Consider the following 16,652-nt stretch of genomic DNA (forward strand, 5'->3'; position numbering starts at 1 on the left):
CAAAGGCCCGGGTTCGATTAACACATGCATGTGAAGGCCATTTTCTGGAGTGCCCCACGTGATTTTGCTGAAATGTTGTTAAAAGCGTCGCAAATCCACTCACTTGTCCATGAATTTACACAAAGAATTACAACGTCATACCTGTATCGTTTTTCGTTCTCCTCTAGAACCCCGAACATGTCATATTCATACAATTACTCACAAAGTGATGATTGAGACCACGGGACAATGAAATATAGTCAATTCAGGATATATTGAATTCGGATATTACGAATACTCGTTGAAAAAATTGTCGCAATCGCCATTGAAATTAAGTTAGTTAGTTTAATGAGACCGGAATGTTTCAAAATGAGGTCTTAGACGTTTTCCACTATGGTGAAACTGAGATGCTGAAAAGGCAAGGGTCATAATCGGGGCCAATCTGGGATGAGAAGCTCCGATCATAGGAGGTTTGAGCACCCAAGGGAGGCAACTCTGCAAAGGGTCTTAGATGCTCCCTCTAACGTAATCAACGTCAAACGTTAACATTGAAGTCGATAACAGAACAAATATTGATAAACATCATGACAATGCCTACCTTCCCAATGAAGTTAGTTACTTCGAGACAAAGGGATTATTTGTTATCAAATTGATATATTGTGTGGGTGTGTCACATGTACTATGTGTCTGCATCTTGATCATTGCTAACATATCTATTTCTGCGTATTATAGAAGCTGGTGATTCAAAAATATGTGAATGCGATTAATCTGAAGAGAGTGAGTGAGTATGGTTTTACGCCGCTTTTAGCAATATTCCAGCAATATCACGGCGGGGGACACCAGAAATGGGCTTCACACATTGTACCCATGTCGGGAATCGAACCCGGGTCTTCGGCGTGACGAGCGAACGCTTTAACCACTAGGCTACCCGACCGCCCTAATCTGAAGAGAGCGATCTATATACCAGTCAGTGGCTAGAACACCTTGCGTTCAACTTCCCCAACTAACATCTTTGTCTGTCCTCGATAGGCACACGTAACGAGGGAGAGTAAAAATTCGCCATCTAAATATGATTATCTCGAATCTAACACATAAACTGAATACTTGCTATTCATCAAGTTCATCTGAAAACGGATCCACACATGTGACATGACCACATCACCCTCCAAGTCAAATACGCTTTGTGCAAATGAATGATGTCACACATTACTCTATGAAAGCATAGTAGTGTTACATTTTAAAATTAAATATCTACGCAGATGATACTTTCATCTACGTAGATGATATGGGGTTTTTTAGAATGTGGCACTAATAAGCTTCCGTAGTGCTCTGACTTCACGCATCGAGAATTATCATACTGAAACGTCATAGTGTAAACTTTACGGATCTACTCCCATTGACGTTTGCCTTAAGCAGTACGCGACCTGTAGTGAAATGGGAAGTAATTTACTTCTTGTTTGATAAATTACATAGTCGATTGACTATTAGTCTCTTATTATAGGTTGAATCGTTTCATCTTGGCGAGAGATTGACACCGGATGCTACCGATAGGGCAGAGCATGCTTACATTTTCGCGAACACCTGGAGTCATCAATGATTTTCAGTGATCCATTCATATAATTTTCACCGCTATTTTGCCTTTTGCGCCCAGTGGAATCTGTTTCGGCAGATAATCGAGACTGGTTATTCTCTGGCGTTGATGTTTAAATGAAATAAATGTAAAACACAAAGCCACACCAGTACGTATTGAATGCAAGTTACCTTGGCGTATGTCATTTCACGTCGTGTCGTAATGTGTTTGTTTGCTGTTTAACGTCGCACCCAACAATACTCCAGCTATATGACAGCGGTCTGTAAATACTCGTGTCTGGACCAGCCAATCTAGTGATTGATATCATGAGCATAAATCTAAGCAACTGGGATACGATGACGTTCATCATCTAAGTCAGCGAGCCTGACCACCTGATCCTGTTAGTCGCCTCTTAAGACAAGCATGGGTTGATGAAAATTCTAACCTGGATAATCACGGCGCACACAGTAATCGTGAGTAATCGAGTTCGGGTCTTCAAAGTAGCGAGACAACGCTTATCCACTATGCTACCCCACCAACACTGCCACTACCACCATCCCACCCACAGACACAGACATTCACCCCAACCCCAACCCGAACCCCAACCCCAACCCCAACCAACCCTCCGGCCCATACCGTTGCAACATAACCGTTACATAAATGAGAATGAAACAATATGACGTTAAATGTGAACTCACTCATACCGTTATAACATTAATAGCTTAATAACTGTTACTTAAGCAGCGGAACCAAGCAAAAACAACATGTAATCACTTCTATCAATATGCATGACTTTTTAATCATAATAAACAACAGTTATTTTAACCCGGATCTTCACGGGGGCGTGGTGACATGAAGCGTTCGCTAAAACTGTTATAGTGTTATACTGTTATACTGCATCATATGTTGATTTAGGATGATAAGGAGAAACACACAACACTGCATGCGTTCACTACAGAGGCCGTGGGCAATCAAGATTAACTTATCTAATAACAATAGAGGAATATGGACAATCAAGATAACTTCATTTCATAAACATAGAGTGATATGAGTGAGTGTGGTTGCTTTTAATAATATTCCAGCAATATCGTGGAGGGGGACACCAGGAATGGGCTTCACAAATTGGACCCATGTCGGGAATCGAACCCGGGTCTTCGGCGTGACGGACGAACGCTTTAACCACTAGGCTACCCGACCGCCCCTATAAACATAGAGAGATATGGAAAATCGACATAACTGCATCTTGTAACTGTTATCAACAATAATCATATGGGTGTCTGGACTGGGATGTAAATTATAAGTGTGCACACTTTGCTGATGAGTGAGTGAGTGAGTGAGTGAGTGAGTATGGTTTTACGCCGCATTTAGCAATATTCCAGCAATATCACGGCGGGGTGGGTGCGGGAAGTAACTAGAACTGTTGTCAGACTCAACGTTAAACCCAAGTCATGCCTATAACGATCATAGCGTTCTTGGTTCGTTTGTATTCTTGACATTGAGATCATTCAAGCTGACTTTTGTATGCATAAACAAAGCTCCAAGCAACGACCAACCGTTGCCGTTGGCTTTTTAATTTGATATTATGTCAGTGTGTCTGGTTTCATCAAATCAGCCCGTGCTGGTCCTAATACGAGATATATGGTAGGTCGAACGACAAGATGATCAATGCATGGCAATGGTAATCTTCTAGCACCGGTGGCAAGGATGAGATATGGAATCTCTGAGGAGGTGTATTCCCATGGAATCATAGTGCAATCTCTGTAATCATATACCATAAAAATAATAATAGAAATACGGGGTGTAGAAGTGTCCATGTCAACAGACATCCCCGGCAACAGAAAGACATGGTACCCTTGATTGTTCTGATGTATTAGTTTTCAATGTTTAATCAAGATTATTAGCCGATTAGGATTCCTTATCGTAATATCATATAATGGGAATAGGCGAGCATAAAATATAGTTTCTTATTCGGAATATATGATATTTACGATGAGGCAGCACACGAGGTTAGAAATCTCTTTATCATAAAATAATTTGATCAAGACGTAACTCTACTTAAATGAATTGTCTATAAAAACGCGTATGAAACAATGTTTGTAATGATTAAGATTGTGATGTCCTGATGTGTAAGTGTTTATGTCGAGCGACACACCTGCAAGTTATGTGCACAATATGATACACGGGGCAATCAAATTAAATTGGAAAGTTAATTTGTCAGTTCTTTATTTAGCAAGCTGACATTGCATCGACATGTACTGGTACTTTCCTCCAGGTGACCGCATGTGCATATTTATCTGATCATGATAGCAGAGATCTATTTTATTGTCTCTGATGATACCAACTTTGTCCGATTGGTTTATCGCATCAATAATCACTGTCCACATGAAAAGATATTTACATGATAACCGTTTTAACAATAAGGTGACCTTCTGTTAAACTATTGCAATGTTGGAAAAAAACGGGTCTTCATATTTGTATAGCCTTGTCTAGAACATTAGGATATTAATATGTTTTTAGGTATGATATGTGTTTTGCGATCCCGAATAATTAGTTTGATTACCTTCCCCTTACGAATTACCTGAATAAACACAAGCCACTGATCTTCCTCGTGTATATTATACGTAAAGGCCGCCATTGTCCCTAGTCTGGGCTGGAAACGAGCGTATTTGCATGTGACATTATCCCAATCCCTCCTGAGTCTCTGGGACAACAGTCTAAGATGGTCGTGCCAGATTACAATCAGAAGGAGATGCTTAGCCATCAACAACGTATTAGGTAGGTCCTAATGGAGGTGGTCCTACTGACCTTTAGCGTTGGGCACAGCAGGTAACAGGGCTGACGTGAATGGAGACGCGTGTGCAGGATTAATGTGCGACACCCACATACACACGTACAGAATATATACACATTGTTTGGAATAATAAATCAATGCATTAACAAATTAAATGGCTCACTGGGAGATTCTTCCAGCAAGTCCAGCCACAATTTAATTGATTCTTCCAGCAAGTCCAGCCACAAGTTGACTGATACTTCCACTATGTCCAGCCACAAGTTAATTGATTTTTCCAGCAAGTCCATGCCACAAGTTAATTGATTCTTCCAGCAAGTCCAGCCACAAGTTAACTGATTCTTCCAGCAAGTCCAGCCACAAGTTAATTCATTCTTCCAGCAAGTCCAGCCACAAGTTAATTGATTCTTCCAGCAAGTCCAGTCACAAGTTAACTGATTCTTCCAGCAAGTCCAGCCACAAGTTGACTGATTCTTCCATCAAGTCCAGCCACAAGTTAATTGATTCTTCCAGCAAGTCCAGCCACAAGTTAATTGATTCTCCCACCAATTCCAGCCACAAGTTGACTGATTCTTCCACCAATTCCAGCCACAAATTGACTGATTCTTCCAGCAAGTCCAGCCACAAGTTGACTGATTATTCCAGTGAAGCTACGTATGATTCGCACAGTCAATCCTGATTCAATAAGTCTACTTGAAATAGACTGGTTCGCCCCATCCATCCACAAGTTGACTGATTTCCCCAGCCAATGACTGATTCATCAAGACTTAATTACCAGGTCAACGCAGTCTTTGACTGATTCACCCAGTCTATCTACAAGTTGACTGATTCACCCAGTCTATGTACAAGTTGACTGATTCACCCAAGTGTATCTACTAGTTGACAGAATCGCCCAGTCTATGTACAAGTTGACTGATTAACCAATTTTATCTACAAGTTGACTGAATCGCCCAGTCTATCCACAAGTTGACTGATTCACCCAGTCTATCTACAAGTTGACTGAATCTCCCAGTCTATCTACAAGTTGAGTGATTCACCCAGTCTATCTACAAGTTGACTGATTAACCAATTTTATCTACAAGTTGACTGAATCACCCAGTCTATCCACAAGTTGACTGATTCACCCAGTCTATCTACAAGTTGACTGAATCTCCCAGTCTATCTACAAGTTGACTGATTCACCCTGTCTATGAACAAGTTGACTGATTCACCCAGTCTAACTACAAGTTGACTGATTCACCCAGTCTATCTTCAAGTTGAGTGATTCACCCAGTCTATCTACAAGTTGACTGATTAACCAATTTTATCTACAAGTTGACTGAATCGGCCAGTCTATGTACAAGTTGACTGATTAACCATGTCTATCTACAAGTTGACTGATTCACCAAGTGTATCTACAAGTTGACAGAATCGCCCAGTCTATGTACAAGTTGACTGATTAACCAAGTGTATCTACAAGTTGACTGAATCATCCAGTCTATCTACAAGCTGACTGATTTACCAACTTTATCTACAAGCTGACTGAATCCCCCAGTCTATATACAAGCTGACTGATTCACCCAGTCTATCTACAAGTTCAGTGATTCGCCATGTCTATCTACAGGTTGACCGATTAACCAAGCGTATCTACAAGTTGACAGAATCGGCCAGTCTATGTACAAGTTGACTGATTAACCATGTCTATCTACAAGTTGACTGATTCACCCAGACTATGTACAAGTTGACTGATTAACCATGTCTATCTACAAGTTGACAGAATCGCCCAGTCTATGTACAAGTTGACTGATTAACCATGTCTATCTACAAGTTGACTGATTCACCCAGTCTATCTACAAGTTGACTGATTAACCAAGTATATCTACAAGTTGACTGAATCGCCCAGTCTATCTACAAGTTGACTGATTAACCATGTCTATCTACAAGTTAACTGATTTACACGGTCTATCTACAAGTTGACAGAATCGCCCAGTCTATGTACATGTTGACTGATTAACCATGTCTATCTACAAGTTGACTGATTCACCCAGTCTATCTACAAGTTGACTGATTCACCCAGACTATCTACAAGTTGACAGAATCGCCCAGTCTATGTACAAGTTGACTGATTAACCAAGTCTATCTACAAGTTGACTGAATCGCCTAGTCTATGTACAAGTTGACTGATTAACCATGTCTATCTACAAGTTGACTGATTCACCCAGTCTATCTACAAGTTGACAGAATCGCCCAGTCTATGTACAAGTTGACTGATTAACCATGTCTATCTACAAGTTGACTGATTCACCCAGTCTATCTACAAGTTGACTGATTAACCAAGTATATCTACAAGTTGACTGAATCGCCCAGTCTATCTACAAGTTGACTGATTAACCATGTCTATCTACAAGTTGACTGATTTACACGGTCTATCTACAAGTTGACAGAATCGCCCAGTCTATGTTCAAGTTGACTGATTAACCATGTCTATCTACAAGTTGACTGATTAACCATGTCTATCTATAAGTTGACGTATTCACACGGTCTATCTACAAGCTAACTGAATCGCCCAGTCTATCTACAAATTGACTGATTAACCATGTTTATCTAAAAGTTGACTGATTCACCCAGTCTATCTACAAGTTGACTGAATCACCCAGTCCATCTACAAGTTGACTCAATCACCCAGTCTATGTACAAGTTGACTGATCCATCCAGTCTATCTACAAGTTGACTGATTCACCCAGACTATCTAAAAGTTGACTGAATCGCCCAGTCTATGTACAAGTTGACTGATTAACCATGTCTATCTACAAGCTGACTGATTCACCCAGTCTATCTACAAGTTGACTGATTAACCAAGTGTATCTACAAGTTGACAGAATCGCCCAGTCCATGGACAAGTTGACTGATTAACCATGTTTATCTACAGGTTGACTGATTCACCCAGTCTTTCTACAAGTTGACTGATTCACCCAGTCTATCTACAAGTTGACTGAATCACCCAGTCCATCTACAAATTGACTGAATCACACAGTCTATGTACAAGTTGACTGATTCATCCAGTCTATTTACAAGTTGACTTATTCACCCAGACTATCTATAAGTTGACTGAATCGCCTAGTCTATGTACAAGTTGACTGATTAACCATGTCTATCTACAAGTTGACTGATTCACCCAGTCTATCTACAAGTTGACTGATTAATCAAGTGTATCTACAAGTTGACTGAATCACCCAGTCTATGTACAAGTTGACTGATTAACCAAGTTTATCTACAAGTTGACTGACTAACTATGTCTATCTACAAGTTGACAGAATCGCCCAGTCTATGTACAAATTGACTGATTAACCAAGTTTATCCACAAGTTGACTGATTCACCCAGTCTATGTACAAGTTGACTGATTAACCAAGTTTATCTACAAGTTGACTGATTAACCAAGTGTATCTACAAGTTGACTGAATCACCCAGTCTATGTACAAGTTGACTGATTAACCAAGTTTATCTACAAGTTGACTGATTCACCCAGTCTATCTACAAGTTGACTGAATCACCCAGTCCATCTACAAATTGACTGAATCACACAGTCTATGTACAAGTTGACTGATTCATCCAGTCTATTTACAAGTTGACTGATTAACCCAGACTATCTTCAAGTTGACTGAATCGCCTAGTCTATGTACAAGTTGACTGATAAACCATGTCTATCTACAAGTTGACTGATTCACCCAGTCTATCTACAAGTTGACTGATTAACCAAGTGTATCTACAAGTTGACTGACTAACCATGTCTATCTACAAGTTGACTGATTCACACGGTCCATATACAAGTTGACAGAATCGCCCAGTCTATGTACAAATTGACTGATTAACCATGTCTATCTACGAGTTGACCGATTAACCATGTCTATCTACAAGTTGACTGATTCACCCAGTCTATCTACAAGCTGACTGAATCGCCCAGTCTATATACAAATTGACTGATTAACCATGTTTATCAAAAGTTGACTGATTAATCTAATCTATCTGCAAGTTGACTGATTAACCAGGTTTATCTGCACCTTGACTGAATCGCCCAGTCCATCTACAAGTTGACTGATTCACCAAGTTTATCACCATGTTTCACTGATTCACCAAGTGTATCTGCAAGTTGACTTAATCGCCCAGTATATGGAAAAGTTGACTGAATCGCCTAGTCTATCTACAAGTTGACTGACTCATCCAGTCTATCTACAAGTTGACTGAATCGCCCAGTCTATGTACAAGTTGACTGATTAACCAAGTGTATCTACAAGTTGACTGATTAACCAAGTGTATCTACAAGTTGACTGATTCACCCAGTCTATCTACAAGTTGACTGATTCACACAGTCTATGTACAAGTTGACTGATTCACCCATTCTTTCAACAAGTTGATTGAATCACCAGTCTATCTTAATGCTATGAACAGATATCTTAGTACCTCTTAGTCCATTATGAGTAAGGTTAAGTGCCGTATCGTTTATGGGACACTTAGCGTCATTTTACGTACGCTCTACGGTGTAAATGGGCTACAGGCCGTTCCGTTACCACGTCATCGATTGTATAAACAACTGAGGGAGACTTTCATGTATGTTCTAATATCAACGTGTTGTACACATAACATATAGTATCAGTGCATGCCGAGGCCGTCAGAACGCTTGACTGGTCCTCAGCGAGAAGAACAGGAGAAATGTAAACCTTCCTTTGACTCCACTGGAGGAAAGTATTCTTTCTCCGATTCCGCAGGAAGAACAAATACAGGACAAAAGTATACTTTCCTCGATTAAACAGGAGAAAAGAAACTCTCCCTCGAATCAACAGGAGGAAAGTATCCTTCATTCGATTAAACAGGAGAAAAAATAATTTCCCTCGCCTCAACAGGAGGGAAGTACTGTAAAACAGGAAATTAATGCGAGCAGAATATTAATGCGAAAAATGCGAGTGACGGAAGGTCGTATTAATTTTATGAGCATTAATTTTGTACCATCAAAATACGGAAACAATCAACAAACGAAATAAATCACTTCATTATTATTTACTAGTATTACATCAAAAACAATGATATCAGATCATTACAAGTTGATAGCAGCCACTGACAACAATCAGTCACAAAGGTAATAGATAAATAAATCACTAGACAAAATAACAAAGTCACCTACACAAAGTGAAGTTGAGTAGTGGTCAGTTCACGTCCTGTCAAGCAGCCCAGGATTGTATACGTTCAACAGGAGAGAAGTATGCGTTCCTAGATTAAACAGGAGACAAACTACTCTCCCTCGCCTCAATAGGAGAGAAGTATGCGTTCCTAGATTAAACAGGAGACAAACTACTCTCCCTCGCCTCAACAGGAGGAAAGTATGCGTTCCTAGATTAAACAGGAGACAAACTACTCTCCCTTGCCTCAACAGGAGAGAAGTATGCGTTCCTAGATTAAACAGCAGAAAAAAAGTTTGCCTCGAATCAACAGGAGGAAAGTATGCGTTCCTAGATTAAACAGCAGAAAAAAAAACTTTGCCTCGAATCAACAGGAGTAAAGTATACTTTCCTAGATCAAACAGGCGACAAACTACTCTCCCTCGCCTCAACAGGAGGGAAGTATGCGTTCCTAGATTAAACAGGCGACAAACTACTCTCCCTCGCCTCAACAGGAGGGAAGTATGCGTTCCTAGATCAAACAGGCAACAAACTACTTTCCCTCGCCTCAACAGGAGGGAAGTATGCGTTCCTAGAGTAAACAGGAGACAAACTACTCTCCCTCGCCTCAACAGGAGGGAAGTATGCGTTCCTTGATTAAACCGGAGATAAACTACTCTCCCTCGCCTCAACAGGAGGAAAGTATGCGTTCCTAGAATAAACAGGCGACAAACTACTCTCCCTCGCCTCAACAGGGGGGAAGTATGCGTTCCTAGATTAAACAGCGAAAAAAACTTTGTCTCGAATCAACAGGAGGAAATTATGCTTTCACTCGATTCCACAGGAGGACAAAATGTGTTTAGACTAGGGCCTGATCCGAGTCCATCGACAGCCCTCAAGGTGAGCTTCCTGTTGAGCATTATGAGGTTAGGCATAAGTTACAACTGTCATCGGGCTAATATCTCTTTACAGGACGAGATAGTCCTAGAAGCTGGGTAGTTCAAGGCTTTCTTGTTAAGCATTTTCTTCAAGATTTCATGACGACCTAAAGTTACTTCTAATCTTAACGCAACTGTATGCCAAAGAACGGGTTCTGTCTGACAGTTGCGAAACTTTGGTTGATTGGTGTCGGTCACACAGGAGTCAGCTGATCAGACATTTACATCTGCCGGGACAACATACTTTAATGTCATCATTTTAAACATGTCTGCTTCAACATTTGTCCTTTGGGTCACTTTGAGAAGAAAATAAATATTGCTTTTTAGGGAGTGTTTAGTTTGGTTTTGTCAAAACAGTACTTAGTCTATATTCGTATACCTAAGGCCAAGGGCTCCGTTTCAAAATATAAAAAAGACATGTCACGATAATGTTAGTCTGTCTGAAAGAATGGGTGTTAATTATTCCAGTGCCAAGGTACCCTTGGCAAAGACCTCCTTAAGTTGCTGTGCTATCTAGATGGGATGATCATGAGTGCACAACGATATTTTTTTATTATCATAAAATGTGTTTGATACGATGATAAAGTAAATTAGTGTTTTTAAGCAAGGTGACTCACAAATTGGTCACAAGTTGTAATGACGTTTATACATTCATGTTTGAAAGAGTGTGACAAACATTATCGCACTTTCGTTGACGTCAATTGATGATATTCCTGTGAACATAACATATCCTGTATGTCATTACATGAATCCTCGGGAAGGAGATAAAGATGGAAACGTCACAGAGAGAGAGAGAGAGAGAGAGAGAGAGAGAGAGAGAGAGAGAGAGAGGGAGAGAGGGGGGAGAGAGGGATAAAGGGACACGGGAGAGGAAGTCCTTTCAAGTTCTCACTGGCTATTTACAAATCAAATGTGAAACACTTTTCCCGTAATATTTGCCATGGCACCATCCTGTACACTGCCTTATTTGGTATATGTAAATAAAAGCAACACAACCATTGTTCATTTGCAACTATATCACGTGTTTATGTATCAGTATGTATAGTGGTGATAGGTGTTCGCGAAAAGGTGAGCGTATCCTGCCAAACCCGGTGGCACCCGTTTCCAAAGCAACCCTATAGAGGTCGTTCCAGCAACACCTATTTTGGAGTTGCTGTCATCGACTCATTTCAGTTTAACATGTAAAACAAGCGGCAATGAAAGCTCCAGAATGTCTTGGTATCATGCAGAACCTAAACCTACTAAGGATACATCCGTCAAATAGCATCTGCAAAACCATTAACTGTTTCAAGGATATGTCGAATATCTCCACATCACAACCTAGTTTGCATACATTCCGTATAGCAAGATTCCCAATTTCCAATTCAGACGCAGTCGCCATAGACATTTAGCCGAAAGAGGAAGGCATGTTGAAATGTATAGAAAACAAGGAAATGCAAAATATGTAAGATAACAGATATTAAAAATGAGTATCATTTCCTTTCTATTTGTTCCCTTACTATCAGTCGTAAACATGTACGCGGAACAGCACTTCTTTGTTAAAACTATTCCATAATCATGAGAAATATCTGCTAAAAGTAGAATTGATTGTCCTTTGGCGACTAGATCGTGTGCATGTGTTTATGAATCACTATCAAATAGTAATAATACCAGGTGTTTGCGAAAGGTTGGCGTATTCTTTCCCACCGGAGGCAACCGCCACAAACCCATGCAAAGGCAAGTCAAGTGTTTACCCGAAAAAGTCAAGTCAAAATAGGAACTAAATTGAACATCATTTTTGTTCCAAATTCAGAAATGTCCTGCACCATAAAACATTTACTAAGGCCTTGAATGTTGTAACCTTCATCAAACAACTTCGTCGTATGAAGCTCATAGAATTCTTCAAAGAAAAAGCCCGATTGTACATCAAATGTTGTGAAGCTGTTAGTTGCTGGAATACGGGCGACGATGGAGTGTTCCCTTCCCTACTGTAACTTAAAACCTGAGAGACTATGGATTGTTCCCTTCCCCACTGTAACTTTGAACCTGAGAGACGATGGAATGTTCCCTTCCCCGCTGTAACAAAGAACCTGAGGGACGATGGAGTGTTCCCTTCCCCACTGTAACTTAGAACCTGAGAGACGATTGAATGTTCCCTTCTCCACTGTAACTTAGAACCTGAGAGACGATGGAGTGTTCCCTTCCCCACTGTAACTTAGAACCTGAGAGACGACGGAGTGTTCCCTTCCCTACTGTAACTTAGAACCTGACAGACGATGGAATGTTCCCTTCCCCACTGTAACTTAGAACCTGAGAGACGATGGAGTGTTCACTTTCCCCACTGTAACTTAGAACCTGAGAGACGGTACAGTGTTCTCTTCCCACCATAACTTAGAAGCCGAGCGACGATGAAGTGTTCCCTTCCCCAATATAACTTAGAACCGGTGAGAAGATGGAGTGTTCCCTTCCCTACTGTAACTTAGAACCTGAGAGACGATGGAGTATTCTCTTTCCACTATACTTGGAGCCTGGTGGGGTGTTCCCTTCCCACTTGTTTGGAACCTGAGAGTCGGTAGAGTGTTCACTTTCCCCACTATAACGTAGCATCTGAGCGACGAAGAAGTGTTCTCCTCCCCGCTGTACTTGGAGCCTGGGAGACGGTACAATGTTCTTTTGCCACTATACTTGGAGCCTGGGAGACGGTGGGGTGTTCCCTTCCCCACTGTAACTTAGAACCTGAGAGAAAGGTACAGTGTTCTCTTCCCTAATAGCTGCTGATCCAGACCTAAAACACTTTAAAAAAATCCATCCTGAAATTCAGCTTCACTTTGCATGGCAGATTGCCAAACTATTTCCCTTGATGAAGCCCCTTTGCAGACTAATTGTGAATCTGTGTGCTTGCTGGAGACCAGGGAAAGAAAAGGGCACCTGTGTCTTGTGTAATGCTGACATCAGTGACCCACTTATCACAGTGTGTGCTCGTGTGTGTACACTGATCTTGTGTGTCCTCTGCTCTCGTGCAGACCTCCACTTCCTCTGCCAGAAGAAGATACAATAAACTATGCATTCGCATCAACTCCTGAACTTTAAAATAACATGTATCTAGTCCCCTAAATATTTTTTTTCTTCAATATTTTGCCCTGCGTATTGTACTCTCCTTTGGAGGAATAAAAGCTTATGTATAACTTAGAAGCCGAGCAACGATGAAGTGTTCCCTTCTCAACTATAACTTAGAACATTAGAGACGGCGGAGTGTTTCCTTCGCAACTGTAACTTAGAACCTGCGAGAAAGTTACAGTGTTCTCTTCCTACTATACACGGAACCTCGGAGACGCCGGAGTGTGCTCTTTTCATACTCCACTTTCCCACATGGGCACGATGTGTGCAACCTAAATCAAATCTTTGGTGTGACATGTGGCAGGAGCCTGGTGGCCTGGAACACGGTCAATGCCATCTCGAGGTTCACGGAAACTTGTCAATAACAGAAGTAGATGTGGAGGGAAATGTTTTATTTTGGTTTCAGGAGGAAGAGAGAACATGCAAATGCCCTCAAGGTACGTGAAAGAGGGACAAAGTACATCCATGCCACAAGGAGACATGGAACATATAAATAAGCAGCATTCGTCACAGGAAATAATGATGGTCCCAGTTAACCCTAGCCGAGATCTTGTGACCCCGGCATGGTTATTTGTAGCCGATGTGTTGATATTACAGTGCTTGAAGAATTATTTCAAATTCTAGCCACAATGAAATGTAAATTGGTGTAAATTGTCCATTGACGTCCTTTCTACGATTCTGACTGCATCATGCATTTCTCAATTACTTCGGTCCTTTAAAGCATGTTCCTTTTATTCAATTTCCACGGAAAGACACATTTTACATGAAAAACTTCATTCCTTGCGCCATTTTGACTTTATCATAAGTTCCAACGTGTGTTTATTTATAAAACAATGCACATGATACAGACGGAATCGTACAATCTACTTGTATTAACCTGAGCTTTTCAATTAATGTTTCACCACCAAATGCCAAATGCAATTATATGGTTGCCATTCAGAGAAATGTTCTGAATATTGGCATTAGTGTGAGCATTGGTCCCCGTTTGTGTTGTCTTAGGTTCGTCATCCACCAAAACCATCATCGTCAGCCATGTTTGCCAATAATGCGCCATATTAGTCGCCCCGAATGACAAGCATCTCACTTGTCTCCTGTCCACGCAATATAATTGTGCCATTTTCAAAAGGGCAGCGAAGAGTGCTAACAAACACTGAAATGCATCACTTTGGTACTATGGATGCACGCTGTAGGCACTCACAGTTTATGACGTTCCTGATAATAAACTGCCAGGCAAATGAAAGTAAACACTAAAAACTTGGATTTGACCATGAAATTACAAACGTTATCAAATACCTATAATCCTATAAAGTGCTTATTCGTTTATTTTGCGGTATCCGTTCAAGGAATGTAAGTGTGGTGGTTGTAGTGGTAGGTATACCAAATGCATACCAAATATCTGCCAAATGTAAACCAAATGTCTGCCAAATGTATACCAAATGTATACCGAATGTATATCCAATGTTTACCAAACGTATACCAAATGTATATATAATGCATACCACGTGTATACCAAATGTATATCCAATGTTTACCAAATGTATGCCAAATGTATACCAAAATTAATGTATACCGAATGTATATCCAATGTTTACCAAATGTATATACAATGTTTACCAAATGTATACCAAATGTATATACAATGTATACCACATGTATACCAAATGTATAGCAAATGTATATCCAATGTTAACCAAACGTATACCAAATGTATATATAATGTATACCACGTGTATACCAAAAGTATATCCCATGTTTACCAAATGTATTTATAATGAATACCACATGTATACCAAATGTATACCGAATGTATATCCAATGTTTACAAAATACATATCCAATGTATACCAAATGTATGCCAAATGTATACCAAATGTATACCGAATGTATGCCAAATGTATGCCAAATGTATACCAAATGTATGCCAAATGTATACCAAATGTATACCGAATGTATATCCCATGTTTACCAAATGTATATACAATATATGCCAAATGTACACCAAATGTATGCCAAAAGTGTACCAAATGTATACCAAATGTATGCCAAATGTATACTTAATGTATACCGAATGTATATCCCATGTTTACCAAATGTATATACAATGTGTACCAAATGTATTACAAAATTTATGCCAAATGTGTTCCAAATGTATGCCAAATGTATATATATATATACATTGTGTTATATGTAGGTTTCGTGATAATGTAGGTCTTCCACTCTGGGTACAGCTCGTTCATTCCTTTAAGGAACCAACCATATGATAGTGTAGTCACGATGTAATGGGTCAAATGTGTGAATCCAATTTCTGGTGTTCCCCGCTGTGATATGGCTGGGATATGGCAAAAGCGACGTGTAACCCAACTCACTCACTCACTCATAGCTGAGCTCTTACGATAAAAGGGAATCCCACAAGTATAAAGTGAAATGTTTCTCAAGGAAATATTAATTATAAACACGGTAAGAAGAGATTACATGCCTCGGTGGGTGAACCATTTATATAAATGACGCGAATAGGGACGAAAATGCCACGAATAAGAGCTGGAAAGTGTGGAAGACTGATCACGTGACGTCGACAAGGATGCCTATATGCATTAGATCTTCAACAATCAACTTCCAAACAATGCCCCCGTGTTGCCGTATATCAGCTTTGTGAAAAACATGAAAGGATGAATTCACAGTTGTCATTTGCACAAGACGTTTGCGAATCTTTACCATGGCCGATCGGCACGTTCCCACTTCCTGCGGCTTGTACGCATTGCAGAACTATTTTACGACAAATCGTAAGATTGTCGGCTCGAATAAGAAAGCTTTATTATTTTATTCAGGTATAAAGCTTACATGTCCTCCACACGTAACCACGACATAGATTTTATGTCTTTGAACTTTGACCCATAGGTCAGACTTTAAACATCAATGCTCAGTGTTCAGTGATGGTGTTAACCCTTTAACCCATCATGTTATTATCGCAGCCCTGCTAATACCGCTAAGGGCTTCCCGTGTTTTCTTAGCGTAGTGAACATCCTCGAATAATCGCTTGCATCACGTGATTGCTAATCCGCGTTGTCACGTGATAGGGAGCAGAAGAATGGGGATTATGTTGTTTATAAATGTTTGTCATAAACAGGCTGGAAGGGTAAGAATCATTTTGAGG

The sequence above is a fragment of the Haliotis cracherodii genome, unplaced genomic scaffold (assembly GCF_022045235.1).
Source record: "Haliotis cracherodii isolate W230 unplaced genomic scaffold, xgHalCrac1.p SCAF_9, whole genome shotgun sequence".
NCBI classification, from domain to species: Eukaryota; Metazoa; Mollusca; class Gastropoda; order Lepetellida; family Haliotidae; genus Haliotis; species Haliotis cracherodii.